Source organism: Clarias gariepinus, unplaced genomic scaffold (assembly GCF_024256425.1).
Source record: "Clarias gariepinus isolate MV-2021 ecotype Netherlands unplaced genomic scaffold, CGAR_prim_01v2 scaffold_29, whole genome shotgun sequence".
Classification (NCBI taxonomy): domain Eukaryota; kingdom Metazoa; phylum Chordata; class Actinopteri; order Siluriformes; family Clariidae; genus Clarias; species Clarias gariepinus.
This window is the reverse complement of record NW_026520996.1, coordinates 1547905-1560775: the sequence shown is the minus strand read 5'-3', so window position 1 is coordinate 1560775 and position 12871 is coordinate 1547905. Positions and strand designations below refer to the sequence as shown.

Sequence of the window (12871 nt, the reverse complement as noted above, 5' to 3'; positions counted from 1 at the left end):
GGGACAACAGTTTTGCTGCTTATTCACAAGCACATGCTGTGATGATTGGACTGAGAGACACGGGTGATCCGTTGTTTAGGGCGGCCGAACAAACGGGCTCGAATGCGTCGGCAGGGGAGATAGGACGGGACGTTAGACCTCGGGCGTAAGCGCATACGGCGTCAAGGTTCAGTAGGCGTGCTCTGGAGCACGATTTGGGATTAGCCCGAATCTAGTGTAGGGGTCCGCGTCACCCTCGGAAGGAACGGGTAGGCCGATCACGACCCGCGATCTCATGCCATCCTCGGAGGTCCAGTCCACCCCGAGCCGATAGGCGATCTCTTAGCTTAGGCTCTGGTTGCGTGCCTCAGCCTGTCGCCCAATGCTGTCCTGGGGCATCCTTAATTGATCCCCGTCGGCCTTCTGGGACCCCTAAATAGGCGCCTGCAGGTCCAATCTGTCCCACTCAGAGCGTTAAAGCTCAGGCATGAGTGATTTAACATGCGTCGTAGGTTATTAGGCCTTTGTATAATCTTAACACTTGATGTTATTTATTTATTAAATAGGCTAAACATCGCTGAGTAGGGAAACAGAGGTGATTGCAACTGTATTCACTCTGATATAAAATATTTGGGCTGCAACTGTGGCCTGAATCACAAATTAGAGACGTTTAGTAGATATTTTAATTTAAAAATATAAAAATATATAATTCTTACTTTAGCAGCGATCTGAAATATTGATTTTTAAATGAGAAATGTATCATAGGTTATTAGACTTTAGATTAAAATAATTGAAAAATCATATTCTATTATTTTTAAATAGGTATAAACTTGCTAATTATATAAATGAGGGTGATTGCAACTGTGATCCACTCTGATATAAAATATTTAGGCTGCAACTGTGGCCTAAACATTAAATTAAAGATATTTTATTAGATCTTTTAAATTATAAGATTTTTTACCCTATTGGCGTTCCGTAACCAACTGTGCCCCTAAGCATCATGGGCAACCTAAATCTGGAGTATGTTTTAACAAATAACTCCTAAACCACAAAAGATAGAATCGTGCCGTTTTTTGCAACGTGATCTTTGTGACACACTGAATGGAAACAATAAATAACTGATTAATACCAAAAAAAATATTTAATCTACCATCAGTGTGAAAAATATGCCGATTAAGAACCTGGATTGGCCTTCCATTAAGGCTTTACTTGGCTGGGGATTTTCCTGTCATTCGGATAGAATTTTCCTCAGGAGGCCATTCCAGTAGAAGGTTGTTGATCTGATTTTCGGGGTCATCCGCTGGGATGAGACGGTCTCCACTCGCTTCCCGGTGCAGCACTCTGCCCAAATGGTTCCGGAAACCTTGCGGTGTTAACAAAAGGGCCTTTGGCAGAGAGGTGAGTCATGGTCTTCTACCAGTCTTCACTGTATTTGGTATATTTAGGAGTGTTACTGTATGATGGTTTAGGCTGTATTAGGATCATTGCAGTGAATTTAAACCTAATCTTTAATTACATTGGTATCATAAATAGGACTTTATTAAAGTTCATTTCTTTAAATCATTTTCAAATAAACAAAAAATATTTTAAAGTGATTGTATGATGGTTCAGGTTGTATTAGCATAATTTCAATATATTTAAACCTTAGTTCTATAGTCTTTAATTATACCAGTATTCTAAATAGGATTTTAAAAAGGTTTATTTATTAAAATTTTAAATCAATAAATAAATAAACATAAATCATTTTTTCAATTGGCTATGGGACACGAGCCGAGGACTGATCCACCTACGGCTGGCCGCCATGGATGAGGGTGTATAGTAATGAAAGGCCGAAACACCCTGTGACTCTATGGTTTACTACTGATGACGTGTCTCACAATTTAGGATATCGTTGGGTTAAAGGGAACTTTAATCTTAGCTCACACCCTTAACCTTAAATAGGATTTAATGCATTTCCTCTCCCTGAACCTAAACATAACCGTCAGTGTCTTCAGCTGCTTATTAAGAACTCTATGCCTAAACCTTTAACCCTAAATATAACCGTCAGTTTCGAACCCTAGGCCTAAACCTTAACTCTTAGCATAACCGTCAGTTTTAACCCTAAACTCTTAGAACCCTATTAGTTTTAAATATAATGTTTTAAGTCTTAACATTAACCTTAAATGTATTTGACCTCTGACCTTTAACTTTAGGTTTTAGGTCTGCAGGGAACCGAGTCTTCCCAACCTCTCCCCAAACCTATCCTAACCCCAAAGTTCCTTGCCTTGGACCCTGTCCCGGGACCGTTACCCTTATTGTCTTTAACCCTACCTATTTTCCATAACCCTTACCTTACTCGGTGCCCATGTTTGACCTTAAAGTCACAGGCATTTACACTAACATAGGTTATTACACGGTCGTTAGCCTTCGTCGTACAATGGCCTAACTTTAACTAGAAATGACCCCGAATCTCAACCCCCAGGCCCTGATTTAAATTTTAACCCTTAAGCGGGTATCTCGGCTCATGGAGGGTCTTTACAACAACTTAGCTAAAAGCAAAGTCTTTAGCTCTTAAACTCTAAACAGGCGACACCGGTCGACCGTCATAGTGGAGGAGGCTGAAAATGAGGCCTGAGTGGCTGGCCCGTGCACAACGCTGGTTCCGGGTTCTTCCCGGGGCAGCGGATTATTTTACCCTAACCTAACCCTGCATTTTGTAGTGACGCTTGATTGACTTCTACACTGGCGTTCGTTTGTCTCTGTCTAACGTCAGCCTGCAGCCCAAATTGTAGTTTGTGTGTTAACCTGTGGGGGCAGCGTGTCGGGAACTGGATATGAAAGTCCGCCGCTACCGGGTTCACTCTCTGACTGCACAACGCCGGATTTAAGGAAGTCTTTTTAGTGGTTTATGAAGAAATGAAAATCTCCGCGTAAGTTTTTTAACAATGAATTTTTTTTATTTTGCACTTTTCCGCATTTCCCTATGTATAGCATGTAGGATCATGGGATATATCAGGTCCTCCGAAGCGTAAAATGAACGCGCAGAAAACGAACTAGAAGCGGTTTTCTTGCGTTCGTTGGGTTTTGAACGCCAAGAAAAAGCTGCATGCAACGTTTTTTTAATGCCGTATAAACGTGCAGCCGGACAAACGCACGTCACCAAAGCACGTGTGAACACTCTCATTGACTCCTATGTGTAGAAAACACTCGCCGCTTGATCCGCGCTTACCGGACGCTACAAACGCAAAAAAAACGCTCGATTTTAACGCCCGTGTGAACAAGGCCTAATAGTGGACTATTCTAGCAGATGCTTGGGCTTTGACACCCCAATTGTAACAAAACAGTAGGGAAGCTCAGGAGCTTACAGCATGGCTCACACTTTTAGAACTGACTGTGGAATTTTCATGTCAGTGTGTCAAAATATGAGAAGGAGGATTTTTTAATGCTTTTGTTCAAGATGTTTGGTTGTTGAGGTAGAACAGTTGGTTAAAGGTTGCTTAATAGTGGACTACTCTAGCAAGTAAGGTCAATTACTTCTAGTGTAGTTCATAGACGAGTTATGTTAATATTGGTGGTCATTTGATCCCCTTGTGAAAATGCAGGACTAGGTGATGTTCCTTAGGTAATTTGTGATCTGAGAAAAAACATGGGTTCATTGTCTTGGCCGGTTAGCTCAGCTGGTTAGAGCGTGGTGCTAATAACGCCAAGGTCGCGGGTACGGGCCATTGCCACAGTTTTCAATGTTAGCAAGAAAGATGGTGCTCCTGCCCTAAACTGCAGTTGAAAACATGTTTTTGCTCCCTAAGAGGAGGGCTATAACCCAGTCACTGCTGGAAACAATAGACAGCACCCAGCGTCTGGCTGTGTGGTCACACTGGAGAATGCGGGCATCGATCCCGCTACCTCTCGCATGCTAAGCGAGCGCTCTACCACTTGAGCTAATTCCCCTTAGCACGCTGGCTCAGTGGGTTGTAAAATTTTTTATTCTGTGCATTAGACAAGCAGTGCATTAGACAAGGTTAACAGTGCTCTTCAAGAGCGGATCATGCAACTTTCATACTCAAGTGTAAGACTAACATTACATGTTCACTCAAATTTGAGTCCTACAAATGACCTCATCTAACTGCATGCCCTTCAACCCCCTCTTCAGTTGCAGCAATTTGATGTTTGGTTGTTGAGGTAGAACCGTTGGTTAAAGGTTGCTTAACAGTGGTCTATTCTAGCAGATGCTTGGGTTTTGACACCCCAATTGTAAAAGAAACAGGAGGGAGGCTCAGGAGCTTACAGCATGGTTCACACTTTTAGAACTGACTGTGGAATTTTCATGTCAGTGTGTCAAAATATGAGAGGTGGAATTTTAAATGCTTTTGTTCAAGATGTTTGGTTGTTGAGGTAGAACAGTTGGTTAAAGGTTGCTTAATAGTGGACTATTCTAGCAGATGCTTGGGTTTTGACACCCCAATTGTAACAAAACAGTAGGGAAGCTCAGGAGCTTACAGAATGGCTCACACTTTTAGAACTGACTGTGGAATTTTCATGTCAGTGTGTCAAAATATGAGAAGGTGGATTTTTTAATGCTTTTATTCAAGATGTTTGGTTGTTGAGGTAGAACAGTTGGTTAAAGGTTGCTTAATAGTGGACTACTCTAGCAAGTAAGGTCAATTAATTCTAGTGTAGTTTATAGACGAGTTATGTTAATATTGGTGGTCATTTGATCCCCTTGTGAAAATGCAGGACTAGGTGATGTTCCTTAGGTAATTTGTGATCTGAGAAAAACCATGGGTTCATTGTCTTGGCCGGTTAGCACAGCTGGTTAGAGCGTGGTGCTAATAACGCCAAGGTTGCAGGTTCGATCCCCGTACGGGCCATTGCCACAGTTTTCAATGTTAGCAAGAAAGATGGTGCTCCTGCCCTAAACTGCAGTTGAAAACATGTTTTTGCTCCCTAAGAGGAGGGCTATAACCCAGTCACTGCTGGAAACAATAGACAGCACCCAGCGTCTGGCTGTGTGGTCACACTGGAGCATGCGGGCATCGATCCCGCTACCTCTCGCATGCTAAGCGAGCGCTCTACCACTTGAGCTAATTCCCCTTAGCACGCTGGCTCAGTGGGTTGTAAAATTTTTTATTCTGTGCATTAGACAAGCAGTGCATTAGACAAGGTTAACAGTGCTCTTCAAGAGCGGATCATGCAACTTTCATACTCAAGTGTAAGACTAACATTACATGTTCACTCAAATTTGAGTCCTACAAATGACCTCATCTAACTGCATGCCCTTCAACCCCCTCTTCAGTTGCAGCAATTTGATGTTTGGTTGTTGAGGTAGAACCGTTGGTTAAAGGTTGCTTAACAGTGGTCTATTCTAGCAGATGCTTGGGTTTTGACACCCCAATTGTAAAAGAAACAGGAGGGAGGCTCAGGAGCTTACAGCATGGTTCACACTTTTAGAACTGACTGTGGAATTTTCATGTCAGTGTGTCAAAATATGAGAGGTGGAATTTTAAATGCTTTTGTTCAAGATGTTTGGTTGTTGAGGTAGAACAGTTGGTTGAAGGTTGCTTAATAGTGGACTATTCTAGCAGATGCTTGGGTTTTGACACCCCAATTGTAACAAAACAGTATGGAAGCTCAGGAGCTTACAGAATGGCTCACACTTTTAGAACTGACTGTGGAATTTTCATGTCAGTGTGTCAAAATATGAGAAGGTGGTTTTTTTTTAATGCTTTTGTTCAAGATGTTTGGTTGTTGAGGTAGAACAGTTGGTTAAAGGTTGCTTAATAGTGGACTACTCTAGCAAGTAAGGTCAATTAATTCTAGTGTAGTTTATAGACGAGTTATTTTAATATTGGTGGTCATTTGATCCCCTTGTGAAAATGCAGGACTAGGTGATGTTCCTTAGGTAATTTGTGATCTGAGAAAAACCATGGGTTCATTGACTTGGCCGGTTAGCACAGCTGGTTAGAGCGTGGTGCTAATAACCCCAAGGTCGCAGGTTCGATCCCCGTACGGGCCATTACCACAGTTTTCAATGTTAGCAAGAAAGATGGTGCTCTTGACCTAAACTGCAGTTGAAAACATGTTTTTGCTCCCTAAGAGGAGGGCTATAACCCAGTCACTGCTGGAAACAATAGACAGCACCCAGCGTCTGGCTGTGTGGTCACACTGGAGAATGCGGGCATCGATCCCGCTACCTCTCGCATGCTAAGCGAGCGCTCTACCACTTGAGCTAATTCCCTTAGCACGCTGGCTCAGTGGGTTGTAAAATTTTTTATTCTGTGCATTAGACAAGCAGTGCATTAGACAAGGTTAACAGTGCTCTTCAAGAGCGGATCATGCAACTTTCATACTCAAGTGTAAGACTAACATTACATGTTCACTCAAATTTGAGTCCTACAAATGACCTCATCTAACTGCATGCCCTTCAACCCCCTCTTCAGTTGCAGCAATTTGATGTTTGGTTGTTGAGGTAGAACCGTTGGTTAAAGGTTGCTTAACAGTGGTCTATTCTAGCAGATGCTTGGGTTTTGACACCCCAATTGTAAAAGAAACAGGAGGGAGGCTCAGGAGCTTACAGCATGGTTCACACTTTTAGAACTGACTGTGGAATTTTCATGTCAGTGTGTCAAAATATGAGAGGTGGAATTTTAAATGCTTTTGTTCAAGATGTTTGGTTGTTGAGGTAGAACAGTTGGTTGAAGGTTGCTTAATAGTGGACTATTCTAGCAGATGCTTGGGTTTTGACACCCCAATTGTAACAAAACAGTAGGGAAGCTCAGGAGCTTACAGAATGGCTCACACTTTTAGAACTGACTGTGGAATTTTCATGTCAGTGTGTCAAAATATGAGAAGGTGGTTTTTTTTTAATGCTTTTGTTCAAGATGTTTGGTTGTTGAGGTAGAACAGTTGGTTAAAGGTTGCTTAATAGTGGACTACTCTAGCAAGTAAGGTCAATTAATTCTAGTGTAGTTTATAGACGAGTTATTTTAATATTGGTGGTCATTTGATCCCCTTGTGAAAATGCAGGACTAGGTGATGTTCCTTAGGTAATTTGTGATCTGAGAAAAACCATGGGTTCATTGACTTGGCCGGTTAGCACAGCTGGTTAGAGCGTGGTGCTAATAACCCCAAGGTCGCAGGTTCGATCCCCGTACGGGCCATTACCACAGTTTTCAATGTTAGCAAGAAAGATGGTGCTCTTGACCTAAACTGCAGTTGAAAACATGTTTTTGCTCCCTAAGAGGAGGGCTATAACCCAGTCACTGCTGGAAACAATAGACAGCACCCAGTGTCTGGCTGTGTGGTCACACTGGAGAATGCGGGCATCGATCCCGCTACCTCTCGCATGCTAAGCGAGCGCTCTACCACTTGAGCTAATTCCCTTAGCACGCTGGCTCAGTGGGTTGTAAAATCTTTTATTCTGTGCATTAGACAAGCAGTGCATTAGACAAGGTTAACAGTGCTCTTCAAGAGCGGATCATACAACTTTCATACTCAAGTGTAAGACTAAAATTACATGTTCACTCGAATTTGAGTCCTACAAATGACCTCATCTAACTGCATGCCCTTCAACCCCCTCTTCAGTTGCAGCAATTTGATGTTTGGTTGTTGAGGTAGAACCGTTGGTTAAAGGTTGCTTAACAGTGGTCTATTCTAGCAGATGCTTGGGTTTTGACACCCCAATTGTAACAGAAACAGGAGGGAGGCTCAGGAGCTTACAGAATGGCTCACACTTTTAGAACTGACTGTGGAATTTTCATGTCAGTGTGTCAAAATATGAGAAGGTGGAATTTTTAATGATTTTGTTCATAATGTTTGGTTGTTGAGGTAGAACAGTTGGTTAAAGGTTGCTTAATAGTGGACTATTCTAGCAGATGCTTGGGTTTTGACTCCCCAATTGTAACAAAACAGTAGGGAAGCTCAGGAGCTTACAGAATGGCTCACACTTTTAGAACTGACTGTGGAATTTTCAGGTCAGTGTGTCAAAATATGAGAAGGTGGATTTTTTAATGCTTTTGTTCAAGATGTTTGGTTGTTGAGGTAGAACAGTTGGTTAAAGGTTGCTTAATAGTGGACTACTCTAGCAAGTAAGGTCAATTAATTCTAGTGTAGTTCATAGACGAGTTATGTTAATATTGGTGGTCATTTGATCCCCTTGTGAAAATGCAGGACTAGGTGATGTTCCTTAGGTAATTTGTGATCTGAGAAAAAACATGTGTTTATTGTCTTGGCCGGTTAGCTCAGCTGGTTAGAGCGTGGTGCTAATAACGCCAAGGTCGCGGGTACGGGCCATTGCCACAGGTTTCAATGTTAGCAAGAAAGATGGTGCTCCTGCCCTAAACTGCAGTTGAAAACATGTTTTTGCTCCCTAAGAGGAGTGCTATAACCCAGTCACTGCTGGAAACAATAGACAGCACCCAGCGTCTGGCTGTGTGGTCACACTGGAGAATGCGGGCATCGATCCCGCTACCTCTCGCATGCTAAGCGAGCGCTCTACCACTTGAGCTAATTCCCCTTAGCACGCTGGCTCAGTGGGTTGTAAAATTTTTTATTCTGTGCATTAGACAAGCAGTGCATTAGACAAGGTTAACAGTGCTCTTCAAGAGCGGATCATGCAACTTTCATACTCAAGTGTAAGACTAACATTACATGTTTACTCAAATTTGAGTCCTACAAATGACCTCATCTAACTGCACGCCCTTCAACCCCCTCTTCAGTTGCAGCAATTTGATGTTTGGTTGTTGAGGTAGAACCGTTGGTTAAAGGTTGCTTAACAGTGGTCTATTCTAGCAGATGCTTGGGTTTTGACACCCCAATTGTAAAAGAAACAGGAGGGAGGCTCAGGAGCTTACAGCATGGTTCACACTTTTAGAACTGACTGTGGAATTTTCATGTCAGTGTGTCAAAATATGAGAAGGTGGAATTTTAAATGCTTTTGTTCATAATGTTTAGTTGTTGAGGTAGAACAGTTGGTTAAAGGTTGCTTAATAGTGGACTACTCTAGCAAGTAAGGTCAATTAATTCTAGTGTAGTTCATAGACGAGTTATGTTAATATTGGTGGTCATTTGATCCCCTTGTGAAAATGCAGGACTAGGTGATGTTCCTTAGGTAATTTGTGATCTGAGAAAAACCATGGGTTCATTGTCTTGGCCGGTTAGCACAGCTGGTTAGAGCGTGGTGCTAATAACGCCAAGGTCGCAGGTTCGATCCCCGTACGGGCCATTACCACAGTTTTCAATGTTAGCAAGAAAGATGGTGCTCTTGACCTAAACTGCAGTTGAAAACATGTTTTTGCTCCCTAAGAGGAGGGCTATAACCCAGTCACTGCTGGAAACAATAGACAGCACCCAGCGTCTGGCTGTGTGGTCACACTGGAGAATGCGGGCATCGATCCCGCTACCTCTCGCATGCTAAGCGAGCGCTCTACCACTTGAGCTAATTCCCTTAGCACGCTGGCTCAGTGGGTTGTAAAATTTTTTATTCTGTGCATTAGACAAGCAGTGCATTAGACAAGGTTAACAGTGCTCTTCAAGAGCGGATCATGCAACTTTCATACTCAAGTGTAAGACTAACATTACATGTTCACTCAAATTTGAGTCCTACAAATGACCTCATCTAACTGCATGCCCTTCAACCCCCTCTTCAGTTGCAGCAATTTGATGTTTGGTTGTTGAGGTAGAACCGTTGGTTAAAGGTTGCTTAACAGTGGTCTATTCTAGCAGATGCTTGGGTTTTGACACCCCAATTGTAAAAGAAACAGGAGGGAGGCTCAGGAGCTTACAGCATGGTTCACACTTTTAGAACTGACTGTGGAATTTTCATGTCAGTGTGTCAAAATATGAGAGGTGGAATTTTAAATGCTTTTGTTCAAGATGTTTGGTTGTTGAGGTAGAACAGTTGGTTGAAGGTTGCTTAATAGTGGACTATTCTAGCAGATGCTTGGGTTTTGACACCCCAATTGTAACAAAACAGTAGGGAAGCTCAGGAGCTTACAGAATGGCTCACACTTTTAGAACTGACTGTGGAATTTTCATGTCAGTGTGTCAAAATATGAGAAGGTGGTTTTTTTTTAATGCTTTTGTTCAAGATGTTTGGTTGTTGAGGTAGAACAGTTGGTTAAAGGTTGCTTAATAGTGGACTACTCTAGCAAGTAAGGTCAATTAATTCTAGTGTAGTTTATAGACGAGTTATTTTAATATTGGTGGTCATTTGATCCCCTTGTGAAAATGCAGGACTAGGTGATGTTCCTTAGGTAATTTGTGATCTGAGAAAAACCATGGGTTCATTGACTTGGCCGGTTAGCACAGCTGGTTAGAGCGTGGTGCTAATAACCCCAAGGTCGCAGGTTCGATCCCCGTACGGGCCATTACCACAGTTTTCAATGTTAGCAAGAAAGATGGTGCTCTTGACCTAAACTGCAGTTGAAAACATGTTTTTGCTCCCTAAGAGGAGGGCTATAACCCAGTCACTGCTGGAAACAATAGACAGCACCCAGTGTCTGGCTGTGTGGTCACACTGGAGAATGCGGGCATCGATCCCGCTACCTCTCGCATGCTAAGCGAGCGCTCTACCACTTGAGCTAATTCCCTTAGCACGCTGGCTCAGTGGGTTGTAAAATCTTTTATTCTGTGCATTAGACAAGCAGTGCATTAGACAAGGTTAACAGTGCTCTTCAAGAGCGGATCATACAACTTTCATACTCAAGTGTAAGACTAAAATTACATGTTCACTCGAATTTGAGTCCTACAAATGACCTCATCTAACTGCATGCCCTTCAACCCCCTCTTCAGTTGCAGCAATTTGATGTTTGGTTGTTGAGGTAGAACCGTTGGTTAAAGGTTGCTTAACAGTGGTCTATTCTAGCAGATGCTTGGGTTTTGACACCCCAATTGTAACAGAAACAGGAGGGAGGCTCAGGAGCTTACAGAATGGCTCACACTTTTAGAACTGACTGTGGAATTTTCATGTCAGTGTGTCAAAATATGAGAAGGTGGAATTTTTAATGATTTTGTTCATAATGTTTGGTTGTTGAGGTAGAACAGTTGGTTAAAGGTTGCTTAATAGTGGACTATTCTAGCAGATGCTTGGGTTTTGACTCCCCAATTGTAACAAAACAGTAGGGAAGCTCAGGAGCTTACAGAATGGCTCACACTTTTAGAACTGACTGTGGAATTTTCAGGTCAGTGTGTCAAAATATGAGAAGGTGGATTTTTTAATGCTTTTGTTCAAGATGTTTGGTTGTTGAGGTAGAACAGTTGGTTAAAGGTTGCTTAATAGTGGACTACTCTAGCAAGTAAGGTCAATTAATTCTAGTGTAGTTCATAGACGAGTTATGTTAATATTGGTGGTCATTTGATCCCCTTGTGAAAATGCAGGACTAGGTGATGTTCCTTAGGTAATTTGTGATCTGAGAAAAAACATGTGTTTATTGTCTTGGCCGGTTAGCTCAGCTGGTTAGAGCGTGGTGCTAATAACGCCAAGGTCGCGGGTACGGGCCATTGCCACAGGTTTCAATGTTAGCAAGAAAGATGGTGCTCCTGCCCTAAACTGCAGTTGAAAACATGTTTTTGCTCCCTAAGAGGAGTGCTATAACCCAGTCACTGCTGGAAACAATAGACAGCACCCAGCGTCTGGCTGTGTGGTCACACTGGAGAATGCGGGCATCGATCCCGCTACCTCTCGCATGCTAAGCGAGCGCTCTACCACTTGAGCTAATTCCCCTTAGCACGCTGGCTCAGTGGGTTGTAAAATTTTTTATTCTGTGCATTAGACAAGCAGTGCATTAGACAAGGTTAACAGTGCTCTTCAAGAGCGGATCATGCAACTTTCATACTCAAGTGTAAGACTAACATTACATGTTTACTCAAATTTGAGTCCTACAAATGACCTCATCTAACTGCACGCCCTTCAACCCCCTCTTCAGTTGCAGCAATTTGATGTTTGGTTGTTGAGGTAGAACCGTTGGTTAAAGGTTGCTTAACAGTGGTCTATTCTAGCAGATGCTTGGGTTTTGACACCCCAATTGTAAAAGAAACAGGAGGGAGGCTCAGGAGCTTACAGCATGGTTCACACTTTTAGAACTGACTGTGGAATTTTCATGTCAGTGTGTCAAAATATGAGAAGGTGGAATTTTAAATGCTTTTGTTCATAATGTTTAGTTGTTGAGGTAGAACAGTTGGTTAAAGGTTGCTTAATAGTGGACTACTCTAGCAAGTAAGGTCAATTAATTCTAGTGTAGTTCATAGACGAGTTATGTTAATATTGGTGGTCATTTGATCCCCTTGTGAAAATGCAGGACTAGGTGATGTTCCTTAGGTAATTTGTGATCTGAGAAAAACCATGGGTTCATTGTCTTGGCCGGTTAGCACAGCTGGTTAGAGCGTGGTGCTAATAACGCCAAGGTCGCAGGTTCGATCCCCGTACGGGCCATTACCACCGTTTTCAATGTTAGCAAGAAAGATGGTGCTCTTGACCTAAACTGCAGTTGAAAACATGTTTTTGCTCCCTAAGAGGAGGGCTATAACCCAGTCACTGCTGGAAACAATAGACAGCACCCAGCGTCTGGCTGTGTGGTCACACTGGAGAATGCGGGCATCGATCCCGCTACCTCTCGCATGCTAAGCGAGCGCTCTACCACTTGAGCTAATTCCCCTTAGCACGCTGGCTCAGTGGGTTGTAAAATCTTTTATTCTGTGCATTAGACAAGCAGTGCATTAGACAAGGTTAACAGTGCTCTTCAAGAGCGGATCATGCAACTTTCATACTCAAGTGTAAGACTAAGATTACATGTTCACTCGAATTTGAGTCCTACAAATGACCTCATCTAACTGCATGCCCTTCAACCCCCTTTTCAGTTGCAGCAATTTGATGTTTGGTTGTTGAGGTAGAACCGTTGGTTAAAGGTTGCTTAACAGT

General features: G+C 42.5%; 4 non-coding genes across 4 annotated transcripts; all 4 read right to left on the bottom strand.

Annotated features, from left to right (window-relative positions):
* Positions 1 to 3833: 3833 nt before the first annotated feature.
* Positions 3834 to 3906, bottom strand: trnaa-agc (transfer RNA alanine (anticodon AGC)). Its single transcript has one exon. It is a non-coding gene; the product is annotated as a tRNA-Ala (tRNA).
* Positions 3907 to 8397: 4491 nt separating this feature from the next.
* Positions 8398 to 8470, bottom strand: trnaa-agc (transfer RNA alanine (anticodon AGC)). Its single transcript has one exon. It is a non-coding gene; the product is annotated as a tRNA-Ala (tRNA).
* Positions 8471 to 11604: 3134 nt separating this feature from the next.
* On the bottom strand, positions 11605 to 11677 carry trnaa-agc (transfer RNA alanine (anticodon AGC)). Its single transcript has one exon. It is a non-coding gene; the product is annotated as a tRNA-Ala (tRNA).
* An 858-nt stretch (positions 11678 to 12535) lies between these two features.
* trnaa-agc (transfer RNA alanine (anticodon AGC)) lies at positions 12536 to 12608 on the bottom strand. The gene has a single exon. It is a non-coding gene; the product is annotated as a tRNA-Ala (tRNA).
* Between the last annotated feature and the right edge of the window lie 263 nt (positions 12609 to 12871).